The sequence below is a fragment of the Leptonychotes weddellii genome, chromosome 3, assembly GCF_054177405.1.
Source record: "Leptonychotes weddellii isolate Sample4059 chromosome 3, ASM5417740v2, whole genome shotgun sequence".
In the NCBI taxonomy this organism is placed as follows: domain Eukaryota; kingdom Metazoa; phylum Chordata; class Mammalia; order Carnivora; family Phocidae; genus Leptonychotes; species Leptonychotes weddellii.
The window spans coordinates 147,794,350-147,817,465 of record NC_138371.1 but is presented as its reverse complement, the minus strand read 5'-3'; the positions used below and the strand labels follow the sequence as shown (position 1 = coordinate 147,817,465).

The 23,116-nt window shown below is 39.5% G+C and overlaps 1 long non-coding RNA gene across 1 annotated transcript in view; it reads left to right on the top strand.

The window, feature by feature from the left end:
- LOC115941059 (uncharacterized) overlaps window positions 1-22,056 on the top strand; it is a 116,172-nt gene extending 94,116 nt beyond the window's left edge. The window contains exons 6-7 of the long non-coding RNA XR_014143821.1: window positions 8,060-8,139; window positions 19,448-22,056. This is a non-coding gene — a long non-coding RNA (uncharacterized LOC115941059). The remainder of the gene's footprint in view (window positions 1-8,059; window positions 8,140-19,447) is intronic.
- The last annotated feature ends 1,060 nt before the right edge of the window (window positions 22,057-23,116 follow it).

Here is a 23,116-nt window from a genome sequence, read left to right as displayed (position 1 = left end):
TGGCTATAAGTCAAGGAATGCCCACAGGTGCCAGAAGCTGGAAGAGCCAAAGAAAAGGACTCCTTGTTAGAGCCTCTAGAGGGAGCACGGCCCTGCTGACACCTGGATTTTGAACTTCTGTCCCCAGAACTGTGAGAAAATAAATTTCTGTTGTTTTAAGCCACACAGTTTGTGATAATCTGTTATAGCAGCCAGAGAAAACTAATACAAGTCCTAGTAAATGAAAACCGTCAATGTCACCTTTCTGTTAATACCTAATACATGGGTTTTAAGAAATAGAAAATGAAATCCTTAGATCATGCTTTGGCCAAAGATTTTTGCCAAAGACCACTTAACACTTTCATAGACTATGGTAGCTGTCATTCAGGACAAAAACATGCCATAATGCTGAGATTGTTGCATATTACCAAAGGTTGATCCCTCATTTCTACCCCCTGAGCAACACATTATATGACAAAGACTAGAGTCTTGAAATTAGGTCTTGGCTCAACTCTTAGCTCTACCATTTACTAGTGGTGTGATCTTGGCATATTACCTAACATCTTACCTTGGGACGTGGAGATAAACGTGTGCTGGTACTATCTTCAGACACACATCGGGACACCTGGGTGGCACAGTCGGTTAAGCAAGCATCTGACTCTTGGTTTTGGCTCAAATCATGATCTCAGGGTCATGAGAGTGAGCCCCACATTGGGGTTGGTGCTCAGCCCGGAATCTGCTGGAGATTATCTCCCTCTCCCTCTGTTCCTCCCTCTGCTCATGCTCTCTCTCTTCCCCCCAAACAAACAAACAAATAACTAAATTCTTTAAAAAAAGACACACTTCAAAGGAACTGTTTCATCAAGATCTCTCTCGGGCAAGTCTAAGCTCATTTATGTATTCCTTTAATGCAATCCAGAGCCTCATTAACTCAGGGCACCCAAAGACTATAGTGTGAAGAATGGAAGTTTTTCCAGTTTGGAATAATTTGGCTCATTTTAAAATGTGGATGGTTTAATACAGTAATTTTTTAAGCCAAAGGAATGATTCTCTAATGGTGGAAATGTATACATTATGGCTGACTATTGAGGGTGATTCTTTTAGTCAGAATAGCATTTTACGTGTAAATTTCAGGAATGATCTATTGATAAATCTGCCCTTTCTTATCAATATTTTTTTCTGTCTCATTAGGTAAAAAAAACATAAGGGAGAGGGCAGGAGGAGCGCAGTTATAAAAATAATGAAAGAATAGAATTTATCATCTTATGTTATTATTGCCGTCTAGAAGGGTTTACTGTTAGAACAAGGCTTATTTCCCCTTCTGTGGGAGAGAAATCAATTGCAAACCGCAAGGGATAAACAATCCCTGTTATAGATCTTAAAGAGTGGAGTTGTGAACATTAAAATTTCCATGAACAGCCGCAGACCATCTCTAACTTATCAAGCTGGATTGAAGCCAAAATTCACAGCTGCTCTTTCTTCTCAACTTTGCAGAAGCAGCTTGTCTGAGGAATTAGTCTTACTCTGTATTTCTTGTGGGGGATGTGCTCCTTTTGGCTTAGTCTGAAATTAAAATATTTATCACTCAATATTTTCAAATGCCCACTTCTATTTATTTCTTTTATTGAAGCATTGTTGACACACAATGTTACCTTAGTTTCATCAATTGCTCACGTTTAAATTTAATCTTTTAAAAGTATTTTATCCCTCCTTTTGGAGGATTTATGGGTGGTAGGGTCGGATCACAGAATGATCGCGGTGGTAACAGCTGTTACTGCTATAGGAGTATCGTGAGTGATTATGAGATGGATTCTCTGATGTGTGGACCAGATGTGTTGTCGCTGGGAGGAATAACAGCTGATTTCCTTTCTCTCTTGCTCTGTGGCAAAGGGAGGACAATTAAACAGGTAGATTCTGAAATGGAAGACATTGAGGTGCTGGAAGCTGGTGGTCAAGTGGCTGGACAGTCCTAGATGGACTATCTGATTAAAACATAAGGACATTTTGCGGCGCCTGGGTGGCTCAGGTGGTTGGGCAGCTGCCTTTGGCTCAGGTCGTGATCCCGGGGTGGGATCGAGCCTTGCATCGGGCTCCTGGCTATCGGCGGGGAGCCTGCTTCTCTCTCTCCCTCTGCCTCTCTCCCTGCTCGTGCTCTCTCTCTCTCTGTATCTCTGTGTCTCAAATGAATAAATAAAAAAAAATCTTAAAAGAAAAAAACACAAGGACATTTTGGCTGGTGCAGGAGGGAAGGAACAGGGTCAGTGGTGTTCTGGTAAATGTTTAACATCAGTCGATGGAAGAAGAAACATCCTGATTTGCAGTATTTGCTGATGTTTGTGAAACAAATATTCCCAGTAAGGCTGATTTTAAACTACAATGTGATGTCAAATGGCTCACAAAATTTCTGAAAATCTGACCTTTAGCGCTGACAACCTGGTATAAGCCAGATCTAGCAGATCACATCATTAGCAGGGTAGGGGCTAAAATAAGTTTTTTGTTTTCTGGGTCTGTTGTTGTTGTTATTGTTGTTGTTTTATGATGGACTCTTCCACTGTAAATGGAAGTGGTTGAGGTCTGAGCTGCAATCTAATGACACAGGGTCCTGGAGACATTTGGACATTGGGAGGTCAGGACACTGTGGCATTTCTGGTCTGTTTTGGCCGTATACAGGAATTATTGCAATTAGTAACATTCTAAGCATGTATTGGTGGGTTCAAGGCCATTGTGATTTTTATGGATTGTGTGATGGTTCTGAGAATTGGCCAGGATGACATCATGTTCCGCCTCTCCGTGGCCAATGACAGTATATATTGTGTCCTGTCCTTATAGAATGGGGTGCCGATTTCTTTTTTGCCTCTAAAGACATGAGGGGGCACTCATATGCACTCTGCTGTCATTAAGCATTTGTTCAGTGGTAACATCAGACTGCATTTATTAGCTGCTGTGGGGCTGTAGACCTGACTGGTTTCTGCATCTAAGTACACTTGTGGTAAGGATTTCTTTTGCTTAACATGCTACTATTGTTTCTGAGAAAGAATATTTGTATGGCAATATGTCAACAAATGGTAAAGTGTGACCTTTGACAGACACTGAAATTCTGAGGGCTTCTCAATTGTCCCAAGTGGCAGAGGAAGGTCCTAACACATCTTCAAGGAGCACCAGGCTGCTTTGGGTAGTGCCTTGAAAGTGCTGTCATTAGCTGCATGTGTTCCTATACCTTGTAACTGACTGTAGTTGAGACCCATCTATGGAGAAACAGGGAAGAGGTCATTGGAGGCATTGTCCTCCCGGATATGATGTCACACACTTCCATGCTGGATGCTGACCAATGAAGAACCTCATCAGAAACCACAGGTGTTTGCACTGATCCTCTAGAATAGAGTTGGCAAACCATGGCCTGCAGGTCAGATCCAATCCTTGTCCCTACTTTTGTAAAGTTTTACTGTAATGGGGCTATGCCCATTCATTTGCTTGTTACCTAGCGTAGCTTTTGTGCTAAAATTTGTCACAGAGACTGCACAGCCTGCAAAGTCAACAACCTTTACTATGGGGCCCTTCACAGAGCTATTTCAGGGTCCCCCCCTGTTTCTCTTCTCCATTGCCCCACATCTTCACGTTCCAGATTTCTCTACCACCATGTGGGCAACCAGGCAGTATGATGGAGGTGTTAGCTAAAGCTTCCATGGTAATCATATTGCAATGTATAAATATATCAAATCGACATATTGTATACCTTAAACTTACACAATGTTATATATCAGTTACATTTCAATACAAGAAAATAATAGGGACTAACTGAAATATATTAGATAGCACATTGTGGCTGTTTCTTTCTTGGACTTTATTTCAGGTTATAGTACCTTCCATGATGCTAATGAGAACAGAAGAATTAAAAAAAAAATGATGGTCAATGTTAAGTATGGAATCTTTCCTATATTTAGATTTTCTCTTGAAAAATACGAGAACCTGGCTAGAGGGGAGAAAAAAAGACATTTTCAAGGAACTTCATTAGTTTCAGTTTTAGAAGAACTGATTTTTCTTCCTTTTGAAAATTTTTCCTTTCCCAGAAATTGGAAAATAAACCATGCACTTCTGACGAAAAAGAACAGACCCTCCCCTCACTTTTTGAGAAGATTTTTATTAGTAATAGTCACCAGGTTTGTTCCTGACAAGAGATATGGACATCAGCTACTTACTTCCCACAAGCTCAGCTAAAGTGCAAAAGTTTCATACTTTGGGCCTATGACACCCACCCAATATTTGGATCAAGGTTGGGCAACTGACTAAGGAGACTGCATTAATTTTCTAGGGCTGCTGTAATGAAATACATTCAAATAACAGAAGTATATTCTCTCACAGTTCTGGAGGCTGGAAGTCCAAAATTAAGGTGTCAGCAGGGAGCTTGTAAGGGGGGAATCCTTCCTTGTCTCTTCCTGCTTCTGGTAGTCCCAGCATTCCTTCCTTTATGGAAGGATTACCCCAATCTTTGCCTCCATCTTTATGGGCCATCTGCCCTCTGTGTCTGTGTCCAAATTCTCCTCTTCTTCTGAGGATACCAGTCATCATGGATTAGGGGCCCACCCCAATGACTGCATCTTAATTTGATCACATCTGCAGAGAACTTATCTCCAAATAATGTCACATTCACATGTACTAGGAGGGTAAGGGCATCAATATATCTTTTGAGGGGACACAATTCAAGCCATAACAGTGACCAAATATTTATGAACCATGACCAGACACCAAAGGATGAGTGGAGCCAACCACAATCTCTATCTTGGAAATCTGAGATCAAAGTAAAATAGAGTTTTCTCTTTTGAGAGGATGTCATGGATGAGGACTGTAACTAGCCAAAGCCATGAACAAACTGAAATTATAAAGGAGCAGAAAAGATTTATTTATTTTTTTAATTTTTTTTAAAGATTTTATTTATTTATTAGAGAGAGAGAGACAGCTAGAGAGGGACCACAAGCAGGGGGAGTGGGAGAGGGAGAAGTAGGCTCCTGGCCGAGCAGGGAGCCTGATGCAGGGCTTGATCCCAGGACCCTGGGATCACGACCTGAGCCGAAGGCAGACGCTTAACGACTGAGCCACCCAGGTGCCCCAAAGGAGCAGAAAAGATTTAAATAGGTGGAGGGCGTCAAAGAGAACTGATGTGCTTAGTGGACCAGAGATGACGAGAGCCAGAAGGAAAGAGAAGGAATAGTCTGCACCGCAGCTTCAGTTTTTCAAATGAGCTACCTTATAGTCCAGGCCCCTCTTTCCCCAGATGAGATACCCCAGGTGGCTTTTTGTTATTTGAAAAGGAAAGAACAAAGCCCTAACATCTGTGGTCTGTCCATCCACAAGATTCAGGCAGGGAGGCTCAGGTTAGGAGGTGGGAAGAGGGCCAAGAGAGAAGGAGTGAGAGCTGCTCACTCCTTCATTTCCCATTTTGTTTGTGCCTTGTTGCTAATCTTTGTTTTCTGCCATGGATTCTCATAGACAGCATTTGTTGGTAAAATCACACTGACCTTCAAATCCAGCTAGAACAAAGGATAAGGACAAGCTCTTATTGATATTACATCCCTTTATTAAGTCATGTATCTCTCTTGTTCTCCTGGGCCCAGCTAGACAAATAAAAAGATAAGCAAAGTACACACACACACACACACACACACACACACACACTCCTCTTTTTTTTTTTCCTTCTTAAATTGACTCTCCAGTCTTAACTAAAAATTCTCCTAGCTATTTGGGGTAGAGAGCCCAGCTGCAGGTGCAGGGTAGACTCTTCCTCACAACTGGAGACTGCGAGACTGCTGTCGCTCCCTCCTAAAGAATCTGCATATTATTTTCAATACTCTCAAGTATAATATTCTTGTGCCCTCCTGAAGATGGCAAACTAAATTGCAAGCAGCCTCAGCTTTTCTTCCTGATCAATAGAAACAATATGTGCATTTTCAGCTCTCCAAGAAGGTGGCTCTGTTCAAACTCCAGAAAATATAAGGAAATTTTCTAGAAACAGTGTTAGTTTTCTCTAATGGATTTGCTTTAGGCACTTTCAAACCGAGGTGGGAACCACTTTTTTTTTTTTTTTAATTCTTAAAAAGCTTTTAGGATGGGAACTTTCATCTTAGCTCTCCAAAGATAATGTCTTTACTCATGTTTGTGACTTTCATTTTCAGGTGCAGAACCAAGCTGCATGCTACTTTTGACTTTGCCAAGAAATTTCTATCCAAATGTCTTTATCTTTCAATCTTTCACAGAGCTATTTGAGGTGTAAGGGTGTTCCATTTTATTGAGAAGCCTTTTACCGATTGCCAGAGTTTCTTTTATGTGAACCTTGGCATACTTTAGTAGCTCGGTTGTAAAATCTTTACAATCAGGTTATCTGTCAGGATCTGAGAATGATGTATGAACATTGTCAAGTAGAAGATAAATCTTGTAGGAAAAAAGCTATATTATGTGGTTGCTTGGCACATTTAAATCAGTAATGCCTTGTTTTAACTCCAGGATAATAGTTTCTATGTTTGATAAAACTGAATTATGTTTTAAAAATTCTGTAACACACACTTTGAGACGTTCTCTCATATTCCTGAAAAATTTACTTTAATTGGACATTGTCATATAAGTAAAAAAAAAAAAATAAAAAACAGCACCATCAGGAAGCACCTGAATAAAAGCAATAGAAAAACGACTGCAGGAGTGATTCCCTTCCTTTTAAGATATTTTCTTAATTCTTTATAAATATAGATTTTTGTGCATTTCATTTCCATCATTTATTGACTTTCACCTTGTTATAGTAACAGTAAAGAAACATATGGCAAAAGAAAGCTCATACCCTTCTTTCATTGCATTCCATTAAAAAAAGGAAAAATGGAGAGTAGAGTATGATAACCCTCTCTAAAGAAAGCTGGTTTCTTTATTTTTTTTTGTGTGTGCAGGTTTGATAATGATATTAAGAGGAAAGGAGTAATTGCTACATGATTAAATTTGCTCTCTCAGATGCCACTGTCAACTCCTTTTGTTTTATATTTTTACAAGTTACTAGAAAATATATCCAGTGCTTGCTTTTGAAAGATCCAGCCTGGATAATAAATCAAGTGCTCTCCCAAATATTTCTTTCATTGCAGGTCTCACGAACTATGTTGTTGTCCTGGTTATTATTTTCTCAATCTGAAAAGCAGACAAGCCCAGATTCTGGAGGCAGATTGCCTGCTTTCGAATCTTGGTTTTGCCACTTATGAGCATTATGACCAAGGGCAAGGCACCTAATCTCTTTTTAACTCAGCTTCCTCATGTGTAAAATGAGATAATAAAATTATCTTTCCCACGGGGTTAGAACAGTGCCGGGCACAAGTTGGTGCTATGTAAGTGTTAGCCTACTATTATCTGTGTGATGAAGAGACAACCTGTTCTGCCCACAAATATTTGCTCATGCACACGTACCTGACAAACTCATTTGTAATCTGCTCTCCACAGGGCCACCATGTTGCACGACAGAGAATGTAATGTGAATGACACCACCTGGGACACAGTCTGGCGTTCTGCAAGAATGATGTGTCCTGGTGCTGTGTAATTTGGAGGACTTAATCCATCTGCTTCCATTTTATACCTATCAAAGCAGTCCATTAAGTATTCTGCAGAACTTCCAAACCATATTAAGACCATGAATTTCCTCTCTGCATTCCGGAAAAGGAGAGGGGGGAAAAAACTTCCACTGTAGAAGAAAACAAATTAAACAAGTATTGTATCTGTAGAGATGTGACCAAATTGGACTAAAGATGTAGTCAGTTTGATATTCTGCAATTCGTTTAAAACAGGCATGATTCTGGGGAGACCTCAGTGTACTGTGTGCGCTGCTCAGGTGATGTAACATTGCTCTTAGGGAATCGATATAACCAAATGCTTTGGTTCTTTGATCACTTCAGTATTTCTGAGCTGGGGTGCGGGGGTGGGGGCGGGGGCGGGGGATGTTGCTTCCAGAAATGTGACTCTCATAGGCTGAGGGGGATTAAGTTACTCTGTTTTTTCTGTATTTAGGACTTTGAATATGTGATCCCGAATGATGAAGTCACTCATTGTATTCGCATTTCAGAGCTCACCCACGGACATCAATACCCAGGAGACATTAATACTCAGTTGGATTAAGTTCAAAAGAACATTTTGAACTTTAAGGTATGGGAGTTTGCATTTATTTTTTTGTTTCAAAACGATAACCACCTGCTGCCTTGCCCGAGTTGTTTCTTCCAGTCAAAATAATACAGCTCCTAAGATTCATTTTCTCTACTAAGAAGCAGAACATTAGGAGAAAATGTTCTTTTCAGTTTCTTTAGTTTTTGTTTGTTCTCCAAGTTGATCACCAAACCCTGGGGGTAACGAAATTTAATTCAATCATCATAAATATAGCATGAGGCACATTTAGGAATTTTCTAGTCTATAATCCAATCACATCATCCTCCTTTCCTGGCCAGAAAGAGACTGTTGCCAACAGCGCAGAGAAGGCATCTGAAGTTTCCTTTTTATAACTTCATATTGATAACAACCACTTGCAAAAATAGGCTGTGCTCAAAAGATGAAGTGCTTCTTCATATCTCCTCAAAGAATTGTGAAATTACTATGTGCAAATGTTTACAAAGGCTTTAATTAGCACCTTAGGATTTCATATACAGATCTGTAATAAATGGTGGATTGAGATTCGAAAAGTATTTTTTGAAACCCTCACTGTACACAATGCTTTTAATTAAGGCTCAATGCCTCATCCTGACTATATTATTTCTAGGAACTTCTGTAACCCCATATCCAGAGTCTGCAATTCCTTTCTGTCTACAATCTTACTTCCTACCTTTCCAACTACCTTATTCTGCATCGGCTTGTCATGTTATCATGAACTGACCATGACTTCTCTCCTAGATTCTGAATTCTCTGTCTATATTGGACCTTGTCATCATACATTTCAGTAACACTTTTGTATATCAAATGCCCTGAATTTCCATTGTATTTGCCATCTATTTTTATGTGTTTATTTACTTACTTTTATTTCAGTTTGCTTTACAACCTGAATTTTCTATGTTCTCTGCTCTTGGGTTGCTGGAGAAACTCATGCTGATTAGATGCTCTAAAAATTCATGGCACGTAACCTTTGATGAGCCCTCAGCAAAGCCCATGAGCCAACTGTTATGATTTGGAGTCATGGTCCTCAGAGGTACAATTCCAAATATTATTTTTGGCCCTCTCTTCACACCTAGATACCCATCCATAGCCCCTTTCATCTTCACCAAGATAAATAACACCATCTGAGAAAAGCTCAACTCTCAGGTATTTCCCACCTTACATTTTCTTTGTATTTTCACCTGTCACCTCATTTTTTTTTTAAAGATTCATTTATTTATTTTAGAGAGAGGGAGAGAGAGAGTGAAGGAGAGAGAGACAGAGCGTGTCAGTGGGGGTGAGGCAGAGGGAGAGGGAGAGAATCTCAAGCAGACTCCCCATTGAGTGCAGAGTCGGATGCAGGGCTTGATCCCAGGACCCTGAAATCACGACCTGAGCTGACATCAAGAGTCAGACGCTTAACCAACTGAGCCACCCAGGCAGCCCCTCTCACCTTGTTCTTAATTCTTGTAAATTCTCAGTTCTTATAAAGGAAAAAGAAGGTCCATTTTTCTTCTCAAGGCCAGTGGTTTATTCTACACTCACAATACCATCTTTTTTGCAGGACTTACTCCATTAATTATTCCCTTTATTTTACATCTTCAAGCACCGTTTCCATTTATTTCTTCCAATTAACACACTTGTATCTTCCCTTTAAAGTGCTATTTTCTGTGTGACTTCTTCACAGTGACAGTCTATGTCCACTAGCTCCATTTTAAAATAACTTGCTGATTCTATAAACACATAATTTGATGTCTAGCATTCTATTGAGAGAAATACTCTCTTGAAGGCACAATCTTTCAATTGCCATGGATTTTCTTACATTAAAAAAAATAAATCTACATATCTCCCCAAACAAAAATATAAACCTCTTGAAGACAGAGACCTTATCTGTCTGGTCCCACTCCAAAGCATCATCATGGCTTCCCTGCTAGATTGGTGGTTTATGAAGTTCAGAAAATAAATGGAGTTCTGACTAAAATCCAGTTTTCAATGGGTCCATTGTGTCCACGGTCATTTCCCTACAGCATAACTGAGATGACATACTTGATCATTGGAATAATTCTTTCACTGGGTCCTTGCCTGTTAGGTAAAGAGGTCATATAGTGAGGGAGGCCAAATAGAAATCTCTGAAATTGCCCCCACGCTGGAAACACCCATGCTAGCTAATGCATTGTGGGGAAAGGGTGTAGTGAGAGTGTGGCAGAGATTTGTGGGGTAGTGGTCCCTATAATTTCCTTATTTCCTCTTAGTCTGCTAGTCTGGCCTTTACAGATACTGATGGATCCTTTGGAGTAACTGTCGGTCATTGCAGCATCCAACACTGGTAGCCCTTCTCGCAGATGCTGTGTCAGATGTTTCATTGTTACTACAGGAGATACGTTAAACCTCAGCTACATGACACTGGGCCATTAATTTTGTGAATACATTTTAAAGTATTCTGATAAGAAAAGAGGACCAGAAGGGGGGTGCCTGGGTGGCACAGTCGGTTAAGTGTCTGACTGTTGGTTTCAGCTCAGGTCATGATCTCAGGGTTGTGAGATCCAGCCCTTTGTTGGGGTTCCACACTCAGCATGGAGTTTCCTTAAGACTCTCCCTCTGCCCCTCCCTGCCGTGCACACTCTCTCTCTTTCTGAAATAAATAAATATATCTTAAAAAAGAAGAAGAGGAAAAGAGGATCAGCAGTAGTTCATATTCTCCTGGATTGGACAAAAACATTTCTTAATTGGCTTACCCTACCTATGGCTATGTTAACTCATCCTCTTCTCATAATAGGATATGAAGAAATCTGGATGGTTTGGGTAGCCCACAGAACATCACATTAATAAGCTGATTGGGCAGGATGAGCATAAAGTGGCTAATATGCTAGGGGCCTACATCTGGAGCCATCTTATCCTCCTCTTCTCTTGATTTCAATAAAGGTCTTCTCCTCCTTTCTTTAAGATTAACTGGGGAGGGTATGTGCTATGGTGAGTGCTGTGAACTGTGTAAGACTGTTGAATCACAGACCTGTACCTCTGAAACAAATAATACATTATATGTTTAAAAAAAAAAAAAGAAGAAGATAGCAGGAAGGGAAAAATGAAGGGGGGGAAATCGGAGGGGGAGACGAACCATGAGAGACTATGGACTGAGAAACAAACTGAGGGTTCTAGAGGGGAGGGGGGTGGGGGGATAGGTTAACTTGGTGATGGGTATTAAAGAGGGCATGTACTGAATGGAGCACTGGGTGTTACACGCAAACAATGAGTCATGGAACACTACATCAAAAACTAATGATGTAATGTATGGTGATTAACATAACATAATAAAATTAAAAAAAAGTAGAACTTTTTGAAAAAAAAGATTAATTCATTTATTTGACTACTTAGAAATCTTGTGATATTGATTATACTTTGTTTTGTATATTTAACATCTTCCTCTCAAATAGATCTTTCTTAACAATTTTTGGACCTCTCCATTAAAACAAAGCCAGAAAGCCTTCCTTTATCCAAAATTTCCATCTATAATGTTTTGATCCCTTTACATTGTCCCACCCCATAATGAACATTTTCCAATTTAGTTTCAATCAATCCCCATCATGTAATGAAAGAAATCTTTCTAAGGTCAAGAATGACCTCCATGTTGCTAAATCTGGACATTTTGTAGTCAATCTTTGTTGATTTCTCAATAGCATTTGATATTTTATTCCAGTCTTGCAATCTCCTTGAGAACCAGATATAACTAACTTACCTACTTAACATTTTTGCTTGAATGATTGAAAGTCATCTCCAACTCAACTTATTTAGATTCAAAGTCGTGCTCAATCTGCTAAATCTACTCTTCCTCCAGTGGTCCCTGTCTCAGTGGTTCCAGAACCCCAGGAGTGAATCTTGACATTTCCCTTTCTCTTATCCTCAGTATCTGATCTACCATTAGGAAGGTTTTTTTTGTTTTTTTTTTTCCCTCCCAGTGCTTTTCAAACCTGCCCCATTTCTTTGTCTCTACTGCCTGTGTCCTTGCTGATGCTAATCTAGCTCTCACCTAGATTATGTAATAGTTTCCTAACAGACTTTCCTTATTGTCAGTTGTACTTTTCCAGTTTCTAGACTCTATAGTGACTTTTCTTCCCCTCCAAAAAGAAACCTCAAGTCACAGTGCCCATAAAACACTTCAATAAAATAAAACCTCAAATTTTTGATGTGGCCAAACCAGCGCTTCATTGTCTGTCCTCACTTTTCTCTGTATTCCACCTTCATCTTATTCAGCTCCCAAAGTCCATGGCCTTCATGTAGGTAACTCGGCCATTCAGTCATCAGTTATAAAGGAAAGCCTTCTCTGACCACCTCAGTCAGGTCTCCCTATTAAGTGTTTTCAATCCATGTCCCCTACTTTGGTTATTTATTCATGAAACATTCAACTAGAGATTACTATGTGTCAAACACTATTATAAGCACTTTAAATATTGACTCAATTGATATTTATAACAATCCTATGAAATAGATACTTTTAAAATTTCCACTTTACACATCAGCAAACTGAGGACAGAGAGGGTAAGTAACTTGCCAAAGCCACACAATTGTACGTGGCAGATGGAATCAATCGGCCTCGGACTCCAGAGTCCATACTTTTTAATCTCTTCACTTATGTTGCCTTTCCTCTCTAGAGACATTTCTCAAAGTCACAGTTTACATTTACTGGTGTGATCATGAATGTCAATTTCCCCACTGCAAGGAAAACTACCTGTTTGACTCATTACCGTGGTACATAATACAACTAGTATGAATGACAACAACTGAATGGATTAAATACCAAACTATCTATTGACATCGCTCTGCATTTTATTTTATTTTTTAAAAGATTTTATTTATTTATTTGACAGAGAGAGGGAGCACAGCAGGGGGAGCAGCAGACAGAGGGAGAGGGAGAAGCAGGCTCCCTGCTGAGCAAGAAGCCCGATGCGGGACCTGATCCCAGGACCCTGGAATCTAGACCTGACCCAAAGGCAGACGCTTAACCCACTGAGCCACCCAGGCGCCCCCGCTCTGCATTTTAGATGTTAACTTGTTCTCACATGTGTGTTGCCCTTTGGAGTTTCATATTGCTAGCTTAAATTATTTCAAAAAATTTCAGAATGAGCATTGGGTAGAGGTATTTGAAATAGGTGATGAATTATTTTTATGGCCTTCCAACTTAATAAACTGAGGATCTTAAGTAGAGAGATCAGCATTTCAGAAATGTTATGGAAAGTATTCATTTTTCATTCACGTTGAAAATTTCATGAACCAGAAAGTTTTATGAAGTTTCATTTCCCTTTCTCCAATTAATTATGAATTCAAACTCCTTGTCAAGTGAAAGCCAAGGGATAGTAAAAGCAGGTAATATTTTTCTGATTATGAAATAACATGTGTTCATTACATGGAATTTTAAATTTGTAGAAGATTGTTAAGAAGAAACGAAGAATCAATTACTGCTAAATCTGCCAAGAAAAAAACCCCAGAATTAATATTTTGGTGCATAAAATCTTCAAAACCTGTATGCATATATAGGTATATAAATAATATTTACACATTGTCAAATATAGAAAACATAGAAAAATGTATATACACATGTGTATATGGGTGTGTATGAGTGTGTATACTTTCAAAATTAACATGCTTTTTTAAATGAGTGCTTTTTAAACTTAACTTTATACAAGAAGCTTATTTTACTATTAAGTTTTTCAAAACATGGTATTTATGTCTGGACAATATTCATGCTATGGATAAACCATAACTTCCTGTTTGTGCAGCGGTAAGACCTGTGTAGCTCAGATCTGTTTTTCAGCCACCCATACATGTACTTACATGTATCTGGAGCATATTTCTAGAAGTGCCTTCTTTGAAGCTGGTATTAAAGCTCACAACAATGACCCCAAAGTTTAATGATTTCCTCTGTATCCTACTTTCATTTCTATGTAATGCTGCTTTTTCTTTTCTCTCTCTCTCCCTTCATAGATTGATGATAGATATATAGATGATAGATAGTTAAGGTAGATAAGATAGATAGATGATATAGATAGATGATATAGATAGATAGATGATAGATAGATAGATAGATAGATAGATAGATAGATAGATAGATGATAGATAGATAGATAATTTTTGTTTTTATTTTTTTTTGGTTGAGGTTAATTTACCTTAGAGTTTGTAGACTCTGAGGACCACTGAGGATATGCCTGGGTAGATGGCCTTGACAGGAGACAGGGCTTGTTAGCAACACAGGTAATTTTGATGATTTTAAGGCATCTGACACATAAATAAAATCAAGATACTTTCTCCACCATTTGTATAGAATTGTGCCTTCAGAAAACACATTGGTGCTGGAAGCCCCTCTGGGAATGCTTTGCAGTCACACCAGGACTGACTGATGAGCCCAAGGGCCAGCGCTCATTGGTGAAAGCTGAATGTGTTGTTTTGCCCCTCATTTCCCAGCCTGCCAGGCAGAATGTGATGGCCTGGGTGAGAGCTGACACGATGGGATGGCAGTGAAATTTCATTTACTTGTAAAATGCGGCCACAGAAGTACTCAGTTTGGCTGTGAGAGGCAGTGCTTTTAACTATCCTGTTAAAGGAAGGATCTTTCAAACCATTACAAAGTCTGCTTTCAGACCTCTAAGTTCTAATTATGTGCGCTCTGTGACCGTGAACTCAGCAGTGTATCAGTGTCTTTGACAGATCCTAAGGATGTTGCGTGCCCATCTGTAGACCACCCCTCTTCTCCAGTCCTGGCAGAGAGGAGGGTGGAGATGGCTTCTTTGATAGTTGAATCCCTGGAGAAACATGTCTTCTAGCACCATCAAAATCCTCCCAATTTCCCTCCCCTGTGCTTCTGCTCATTGAGGCATATCTCTTCCCCCTTATCAAGATGTGTCATAAGATTCAATGTGTTTATATGGCTATTTGCTGATCTTTCTGGAAATCTCTCTTTCGGGGACACTGTACCAGCAACTTCTTACCTAGTGTATGGCCTGGTTTCACATGCCAAAGGGATCTTGTGATTTTTGGTGTTGACACTTGTCTTAGCTCAAGGTGTGCCACAGTAATTGTATTCTTTCTCCAAAGTAACACAACACTAGGCTGAAGCTCCATAAGGAGAGACACTATTTTGCTCATTGCTATATCCTTATCAACCTATATACTCCTTCCACTATGGTAAGTCATTAGTAATGAATGAGTGAGTGGTCTCCTTGGCAACCTCCCAAAGACTTTTCCCTTCCTACTGCTGCTCCTTGCCCAGCTCTGCCCCCGTTTTATCTCAAGTGCAGTGCAAGTGGAAAGAAAAGGTCATTTGCAAGTGCTAAGCAAGTCTTTTCATTGTGCTTTCTGGCATCTCTCTGAAGCTATCCTTTGTCCTGAAAGTGCTCAGGCACCAATTACCTTGACACCGTGATTTCCTCTCTTTGCCTATCTTCTGCTTTTTAGGACTGTATTTTACAAAAACATTTAGTTTTTGGTTATTAGAATCCAAATTTGAATTAAATGAAGCAAAAATGTGGAAATTTGTTGGGTCCTCTAACCAGTGGGTACAGCTGGACTCAGGGACAATTGGGACTAGGATTCAAATGATATCAAGAGTCTCTTCATGTGCTTATGGACTCTGCTTTTGTCTGGAGGAAGCTTCATCTAGTCTGCTTCTACTGTAGAGTAACTTTCTCCCCATTGTGTGGAAGTTGGCTGCCAACAGTTTTTAAGTCTCTCAGAATCTCTATTCCAAAGCTTAGTATGAAAAAAATCATAGGCAGAGACTTAGGTTGGCCTGGCCTGGATCACATGATGACCCATGGACCTACCTGTGGCCAGAGGACTGGAGTATTAGGATCAGAAATTCCTTTCAGTGAGAGAAGAAAATGACATCCCACACAAATAAATATAATTTCCAGAAAAAAGTGGGTTATTACACAGTATCTGATAATAGACTAAGAGAAGATAGTGATTATTTCCTAACATACCTATGAAAGCCGAGTTTGTGTCAAGATACATCATCCTTCACATTACTGAACAGAGCTATAATAGCTATTCTTGTTTGCTAATCTTAGCGTCTGAGTCATCTTGAAGTCAATCTCTGTTGATTATATATTCTCTTGAGAATGGGTCACATTTTGCTATTTTTCTATATGTCTAGTAATTTTGGATTGTGTCCTAAACTTAGTGAACATTGTGTTGGAGTCTCTGGATTCTGTTGTATTCTTCTGAACGGCGCTGATTTCATTGTTTTAGCAGGCAATTAAATGAAGGGTCTAAAACTGCAAACTTTGTATCTTAGGCAGTAATTCTAATATCAGTTTAGTTATTTTATCTTTGGTTTGACTGTTTTGTGCACGAATGCTTCTGGGATCAGCTAGAGATTTGGGCAGAATTTATAAGCAAAATTTGGGATTCTCCTTTTTTAGCTTTCCTCTTTTCAGGATTCATACCTCCCCATGCCCCCACCTGCCACACATACATGTACACTTTCCAGTGGCTGTGATTATCCCAAACTCTGTCCTCAAGTTCTTTAGGCCAGAGAGATTGTGGTTTGTCTATCAGAGTTTTAGATGCCCTTCATCTAAACTAGGACCTATGTTAGTCTACATTTAAATCACACTCCCAATTGGGAATATTTCACAGTGGTACCTAGGCATCATCCAGATAAATAAAAGGATATCTCAGGAAGAACTTCTGGGTCCGCCCAATACCGACAGCTGACCAGAGAGGCAATGACATCACTCTCCGCAAGCTCCCTGAGAGCAGACACTAAAACTTGTTCCCCATCATGTCCTCAGCACTGAGCATACAGAAGTGTTTGATAATACTTTCAGGGTAAGTAAATAAAAACCTAAATTGATGGATGGCTGGCTGACTGGATGAGTGAATGAATTTTAATGGAATTCTTTACAGAGAATAAACCTTTATACATAAGAATTTGCACAAGATTAGAGGTGGAATAAAAATAAAAATAAGGCCACCATACAGATTAATGACAGATAGATTATTTCTTAGGAATAAGTTCCAATATTACAATGCCACTTCTTATAAGAGCACCTGAGTCTGAGGAGTGCAGACATGTTTCCAGTTCAGAGGCAGACATCTCAGGTAACTGTTGCAGGAAATTATATCTTGTTCTCCCACAGAAGGAAGTGAGGAAGGAGTGTTAACTTTCTATATAAACAATATTCTCAGACTATAGTTGATGAATGCTTTTCCCAGCAGACATGCCTTTGGCACCTCAAGATGATAGGTTTGGAAATCCTGAAGTATCTTCCTCTTTTTCTGAATGTGAAATTTGAAGGGGAATATTTTGATGCGATTTCCTGCACTAAATGGTACCTGAACATTTGCAGACCGCAATGCATTTAGAATATTGCATGATCCTAATAGGGTATGGGTTATCAAGAACTAGGGCGATTTGATGTGGGAAAAAAAATCAATAAAAAACATGAGTGAAAAAGGCATAGTGAACAAAGTTGTTAGCAACTTTGAATTTATAAGCAAAATTTGGGATTGCTTCTAAATGAACAATGAAACATGAGAAAAAAGGGGGGGAATATCTAAGCAGAACAAAAGTCCAAGTGCCTTCTGCTCTGGAGTTGTAAAGCCATACATAATGTCAAGGACAGTTCTCAAAACCCAAACAGACTGTCAGTAGTGGAAGGTCAGATTATTCTTCTCGCAAGCAGAAATAAGTTGGTGTTAATGCATGGTGCTTTGTTTCCAGTTATTTTTAAAAATAATTTTGGGCTCAAAAAAGGAGATACAATAGCTGTAACAGTTGAATTATTTGAAGAATCTGAAATGTCTGAGATCAGTAAATGTCCAATTAAAATTACTTGGGGGCATTTTATATTATAAAAGTAATACATAGTCATTGCTGTAAATCTTGAAACTATAGAGACGCAAAGATTGCATCTTGACTGTTAGTATTTTGTCATATAGGCTTTTAGTATTTTTTCTTTATTTGTTTTCATGCATTTGTCTTAATTATATAAGGAATACAAAATTAAATTCAAGTTATAAAATATAACAGAAAGATATAACACAAAAGGAGAAAGTACTTCCTCACCCAGATAATCACTGCCAAGAGCTTCCTGTCAAGCTCCATTTGTTTTTCTATGCATACATATTTATAAAAAATAGGATTCTATTGTACATTCTGTTTTATGACCTACTGTTTGTCTGATCATAGATTAATTCTATGAATATTCTTTTATATATCATTTCACGTTTTTTATGGAATGGACTTAGTGATTTAATTACTTAATCCCTTATTAATATTTAGGTTGTTCTAATGTTATGATCATCTTGATACATAAATGTGTGTATGTATCATTAGTTAGTTCCTTAGGATAAATTTCCAGAGGGGTACGTTGGATTGAGGGTTTTCTTAACTTTTAAGTTTTCTCTCAAGATTAAAAAAAAATGTCCTCCAGGAGAGTTTTACAAATTTAGATTTCTAACAGCAGAGTATGAAAAAGCCTCTTTCCCTTATTGTTGCCAGTGCTGGGTATTATATTTTTAATCTTTTGTAATCTGATTCGAAAAACATCTTATTATTATAATTTATATTTCTCTGATTTCTAGTAGGATATGAATATGCAACTTCACAGTATAGAAGAATCAGTAAAGTGAATGTATTTAGTATGGTACCCAGGGCTTCTCTGGGTAACTTGGGTCAAGGTGACTCCAAGTGGGAAAGTCATGATTTACATTTTGTAAGATGAAGTGGGATGTATGGCAGTAATGAACTCAGAGATTCCATACCAGCAGCTTCAGTGTCCATGTTTATTTCCCATAAGAAGTAGCAACACCATGAGATGTGCTGGGAGCAAAGACTGAAGCAATGAAAGCCCTCTGGGGCCATGTTTTCTTCTCCTGTGGGAGAGTTTCTTGGCCTTGGGTTCTCTGGTGTCTCTCCCTTTGGCCATCTGACCTGAAAGTGGGACAACCTGTTTGAGTGCTTTTCTTCTTTCTGTAGTAGTTGTTGGCACCAACCCATTTTGGAGGGCCGGTCTATGCACTTGGACCTCATTTTGAATAACCATCCTCTCTCCTTTGCCTAACTCAGTTGTTCTCAACCCTGGACTGCACATCAGACCCGCCTGTGGAGCTTTTGCAAGTCATGCTCCTCTCCCTTCTCCATCTCCTCAGACCAAATAAATGATAATCTCTGGGAAATAGGATCTAGGCATGGTGGGATTTTGTTAAAAGCTCCAGATATGATACTAATATGAATCCAGGATAAAGAACCACCGAGCTTATTTATTTCCAGCCTTCAGTTATCACAGGAAACATCTCTTCATACCTTTTCCTTCCCTGTATTTACATGTGTTTTCTCTAGCCAGCCTCAATTTGGATTTTACTGAGAAGAATCAGAACAACAATATAGGTGAACAATATACAGATTTACTACATAAAGCTAATTGCGGTAAGTATTCAAGGATGCCTTCTTCTAAGTATTCAAGGATGAAGCAATCTCTCCTGCAGGGGGCAGTTTATTAGCATCAGCAAATGAGCAGTTCCCTTAGCTTCAAGGCTGTGGGTCTAGATGCTCAGCCAGGGGACTAGAAGCGGATCTGGTGTTCTGAAGCAGCCTGTGAGCCTAGAGAAACTGTCCTGTCCAAAGCCGACCTGTCTTGTCCTGACCTCTGGCAACCAGGCCACAATTGCATTTCTTTCCATAGACTTGGCTATAGAAATCACCAATCACACTGGCTAGCCTGACCCAAGTCTCCCATGATGGCTTTTCTTCAAGATCTCTTTTTGGGTTGGCTGTGATACAGGACTTTGTAGTTTTCCTTGAGTCTCTCAGTACTGGTCCAAAATGTTTCTCTCTCCCTCATGCTTCTGGTGAACCACAGGAAAGACCAGCTCCCAGCCAAACAAGGAAGCCCACTCCCCTAGAACAATAGTCTCCTTTCTCTAGGGTCTTCTCCAGTTCCCTCTTTGGAAAGCTTCTCCTATATTCTATAACAGCAGGCAAGAGATGGAAGTGCACATTTGATATGCAGAGACTATGCTTCGTATTCAAATACTGCTATTCCAGCAGAAAAGTTCTTCTCAGCATTCTAGAATCCATGAACTCGTTCTAGTTCAGGACTTGTGGCCCTGCTCCCATTTGCTGCTGGGGGGGAATGGAAATGCAGCATACAGAAATGAAATAGTGGCCAGAGGCCTCCAGTCACTCAGGACACTTTAGCGAGTCTCCTCTGTGAGCCTTAATGTTCCCTAATAACACCTGCCCTGTCGGTCCCATGGGGGTTTGCAAATGAGATGATATATGGGAATATGTGATTTGAAACTATGAAGGGATGCACGCTTCTTTACTGGTGTTTGACTTATAAGTAATAAAATGTGCGAAGTTCAATACATTTTGACGAATGTACATACCACTGGAACCAATCGCCAAAGCAACATACAAAAGCTGATTGTTACTGTAGACAGATCTTGTTCTTTTATGATGAATCCACACCACATCCTCCACAGCTGTGCAGGAAAGCACAATTCTGATTTCTATAACCGTAGATTCATTTTCCCTGTCCTTGAATGCCAGATAAATGGCATCCTATACTCTGTGTTTTCTTGTAGTTGATGTCTTTCTCTAATGTAATGTCAGCAAGATACATCTCTGTTTTGTTTATCATTCCATTTTATTGTGGAGGAGTAGTTCATTGCATGAATATACCACATTTTGCGTATCCGTACACTTGTTAATGGATATTTGGATTATTTCCAGTTTTAGCATTATGAATAAAACTACTATGAACATTCTTGTACCTGTAATTTTGTGGATATATACTTTCATTTCTTTTGGGCATGTACTCAAAGGAGAATTTCCAGGTCATAGGGTAGGTACAAGTTTACCTTCATAAGAAACTGCTAAACCACTTTCAAAGGTGGTTTTTGAGAGCACTCGGTGCTCCCCATCCTTGAAAATTTTTTCAGCCTCTTTAATTTCAGCCGTGCTGGTGGGTTTCAGTATGGTTTTAATTTGGATTTCCCTAATGACTAATGGTACTAATAATCTTTGCATGTGTTTATAAGTTATTTGTATATATTCTTTGGTGAAGTGCCAAATCTTGCCTGTTTTAAAAATTAGGTTATTACTAGATCGTCAAACCCCTTTTTTGGTTTCCATTCTTCCAGTTAAAAATCCTTCCAACTATATTAGTTTTGTTTCCATAGCAAACACAATTGAGAACAAATTTAAGAGCAGATTCATAAATCTAATAACCAGTGCTTTTTTTTCTAACTTTAATGTTAATACAAGTCACCTGGATATCCTGTTAAAATGTACATTATGATTTATTAGGCCTGGGGTATGGCCCAAGATTCTGAATTTCTAACAAGATGCTGCAAGATGTGGATACTGCTGGTCCAGTTACCACCTTTGAGTAGCAAAGTAATGAATGCTTCTTCACTGCTAGAGCCCTGGCAGGACTGAAGGTCATTTTTTTACCCACACATCATCTCTATTTACCGTAGATCGCTGTTCTTGTGGAATCATAGACTTAGAATGCCAGAGGTGAAAGAGAATCTCCGAAGTAAGATTCAAAGTTGCAGATTATGGCATATTGATTTCACTAGTGGACCTAATTCTTCAACCTTGTGCATTCAGACCCTTTGCCATGGAATTTTGTTGGGCTCTTTCACTGTGACTCTCTATCAGCCGTGTGACCTACTTTATCCAAGGGGATGTTAGCAGATAGGACAAAGGACAGCCTTGGAGAGTGCTTGTGCATTTGAGTGTGCCCTCGCTTGTTTCTCTGTGTTCACCAGTTTACCTCCTAAAGACATATGGCACCATCACCGCGCTGCTTCAGCTAACCCTCGGCAGACCACCAAACACATGCATGAGCCCGGTGAACATGGGAAGAACTGCTCTGCCCAACCCCACCCAAATTGTTATCTTGTAAACTCATAAGCTAAATAAATACTTATTGTTTTAAATCAATGAGTTTTGGGGGTAGTTTATTTTTACTTATTTATTTATTAAAAGATTTTATTTATTTGAGAGAGGGAGAAGCAGACTCCCCACTGAGCAGGGAGTCCAATGCTGGACCCCAGGACCCCAAGATCATGACCTGAGCTGAAGGCAGATGCTTAACTCAGGCGCCCTGTAGGGGTAGTTAGTTTTTTTTTTTTTTTAAGATTTTATTTATTTATTTGCCAGAGAGAGAGAGAGAGAGAGAGTACAAGCAGGTGGAGTGGCAGGCAGAGGGAGAAGCAGGCTCCCTGCCGAGCAAGGAGCCAGATGTGGGACTTGATTCCAGGACCCTGAGATCGTGACCAGAGCTGAAGGCAGACGCTTAACCATCTGAGCCACCCAGGGGTCCCGGGAGTACTTAGTTTTGTTGCATAGAGTCATTGGGGCTAAATGGATGATCTTTTGGTAGAGGAAGGAGTCGCATAAAGGGAGGCATAAGGGTACCAAAGAAAGTCATCATCCATTGCCCCCCTTCTTCTCCATACCACTCTAGAGTCTTTCCTTTGCCAGGTACTGCTTTTGTTTGCTTAACCTTGGTTGCTAGAACTTCATCTAGAGTCAGGAAAAAAATGGGTTTTAAATCTTAGTTCTGCAGACATTTCTGCAAAGCAGACATCCAAATGGAAAACAGACACATGAAAAAGTGCTCAACATCGCTCGGCATCAGGGAAATACAAATCAAAACCTCAATGAGATACCACCTCACACCAGTCAGAATGGCTAACATTAACAAGTCAGGAAAAGACAGATGTCTTTTTTTCTTTTTTTTTTTCCCACACTGTTGGTGGGAAAGCAAGCTGGTGCAGTCACTCTGGAAAACAGTATGGAGGTTCCTCAAGAAGTTGAAAATAGAACTACCCTACAACCAGCAATTGCACTACTGGGTATTTACCCCAAAGATACAAATGTAGTGATCCAAAGGGCAGTACACCCCAATGTTTATAGCAGCAATGTCCTCAATAGCCAAGCTATCAACAGATGAATGGATAAAGAAGATGTGGTACACACACACACACACACACA